The following is a 2,644-nucleotide window of genomic DNA, read 5'->3' as shown; positions in this document are numbered from 1 at the left end:
CTGTCTCTCCCTGTCTGGGTTACGAACCTATCCGGGTTATCGCGACAAAACCTATTCATGTTGTGCCCCCTTACTCTACACACCTGACAAAACAAGGTTTCGAGCCTTTTAAAACAATCGTCCGCAACGTGTCCTGACTTATTACAATAACTACAAACCTTGCTTTGCCCAACTGTACCATTAGACTTGCTCTCATCACTTTCTCTGCACGCAGGCCCTTGTTCATGTCCATACTTCCCACATAGTGTGCAGTACGGTGTGTTTCGCCTTATGGAGCAATCTGCCCATCCATGCCCTCCTACTCCACAAAAATTACACTTTAATACCACCTTATGGTCCTCACTGGATACATTAACATTCACTACGTTATCCCCAAACAAATCTTCCGCTGACTCCCCAATCTCTATAAGTTGACATAACTCGCCATCCTCCGCACCGACGAACCTATGTCTCAAGTTTTTGTCCTTCAACCCTTTAATGAAACATCTGTTAGCTAAACGCCGATATTCGGCCACCTGTGACACTGTTTTATCCGGGGACCATTGCGCGTTTATTATATCTTCCGCTTCGATCAGTAACGACTCTATTCGTGACCCAAAAGACGTTACAGATTCTGTAGTGCGCTGAACGCATCGATTAAAATCATTACGAATCTGCTCTAAAGATCGTCTTTTTAAGTACGCTTTCTTAACGGCCATACACAAATCATTTACTGACGTGAAACTCTTCCCTCCTATACTTTCATAAGCTGAGCCTACCAGTCTTTGTTTAATACAGGTTGTTAGACTAAGAGAGTCTGCGTGTGGCAGTGCCTGTTGAGCCAACTCGCAACCCGCCACAAACTTGTAGACCTCTGATCGCACGTCGGAGCCATTGCCACCCGCAAAATATGGTACCACTTTGTTTACCATATCCACAATTGACACAATTGATGACATTGCGACTAGCGGCGTTTTTTCCTCACCTTGCCTAGACTCTCCCTCCATCTGCATTGATTGACCCCCAATGTTATTGCAATTATCAACTTCTAGTTTTCGTTGCAATTTCTTAATTTGCTCGCGCCAACGGCTGAAACAATTCTCCTTCCCGTTTGTCTCCAATAAGCTCTGTATCTCCTTCTCTGAATAACCCCTCTTTTTCAGCGCGCGTTCCACGATTGGCGAGTCACCCCCTGCGATATCGCTTGCAAGTATTTTTGAAATATCTTCTTCGTTTTTCCCTACGTCTTTTAATGCCCCCTCCAGCAACGCAGTTTGCGTTTCTGAATCATACAATAACTCTGTTAAATCTTCTACTCTTCTAGATAGGTTATTACATTTGTGCTGCCAACCCTCGTTTGACTCTAGCAGATCACTTATTATCTTATCCTTCTCCTCGAACTTGATACTACCAACTCTTTCTATCTGGTCCCATAAAAATTCGACCTCTTCAATTCTTGACAATCTACAACCCCGCACGTGATCCCTAGTCAATTGCAAAAAATCTTTATCTTTATTTATTCTCCGTAACTGCTCCCGCTCTTTCACCAATACCTTCCCTATAAAATTATTTACTGAGGTTAGCTCCTGCTTTAGCTGCTCCACCCCATTCTCCATACAGCTTGCCTATCCACAATTATTAATTCTATAAAAAAAATTAATTATCTTGCGACTTCCAATTGAATTTGTCATGAAATTTCACAAAATTACAAAAAAAAATTTTTGTTTTTCCATATATAGCGTATTTTATATCTAAACCTATATGTCCTCTTAAATCTCAAATTACTTATTAAAAATTATAATAGCCGACTAGAAAGAACTCAACAAATCAATTATGTGATCCAAATAAACTGAAATTAAACCTAGAGTAAAAAATTTTATAGACATATATATTAGGATTTTTTTTTTTTTAATATTATAACTATTGCAACTTCATTTCCTTTTAATACTTCAAAATTTTATTTAAAGACAAGTTTTTACTGTTATTAACATATATATAAATATCCATGCATAAATATGTAATATGTATAAGCACGTCTATATAATATATAACTTATATATATTGAGGAAAAAAAAATTCAAAATCAAATTCTATATCTGATTAAACACATCACTTTGAACATTTTTAATTGAAATTTTAATTGCAAAAGTTGTTCCAAAATAATGTTGTAAATAAACTAATTTTTTCTGTCAGGAATTTATTAGTTTATTATTTGAATTTTTCCCAACAGAATCCAAGCAAAATCAATAAGTTTCAAATTGAACAACAAAGAAACTTAAAAAAAAATTTTGTTTTCTATATAAACAACACAGAGAAAAAAAAAAATTACTTTTTAGCGAATTCTCCTAAACAGATTGAAAATGTATTCTAATTATAAAAAATATAATTAATATAATTAACTAATTAGTAATGATTTCCAGCATACTGTGCTACAATTAAAATATTCTATACAAAAGATGAAGTTCCGTGTTTTTTTTTTTTTTTTTTAAACCATACCAATAATTTAATAATATTACATTGTTAATTAGAATGTACCATTTAAAAGTGTTTCCCTTTTATAGCCGCTCTGTTGCTGTTGTTGGTTCTGCTTATTTGACGACGCGGCTGTTGTTGAATTGGTGATAATTGCTGTTGTTGTTGCTGGTATTTGGTTCTGTTGCAGTGA

This window comes from Teleopsis dalmanni, chromosome 1 (genome assembly GCF_002237135.1).
Source record: "Teleopsis dalmanni isolate 2A chromosome 1, ASM223713v2, whole genome shotgun sequence".
Taxonomy (NCBI): domain Eukaryota; kingdom Metazoa; phylum Arthropoda; class Insecta; order Diptera; family Diopsidae; genus Teleopsis; species Teleopsis dalmanni.
The sequence above is the reverse complement of the archived record's forward strand: the minus strand, read 5'-3'. Positions refer to the sequence as shown.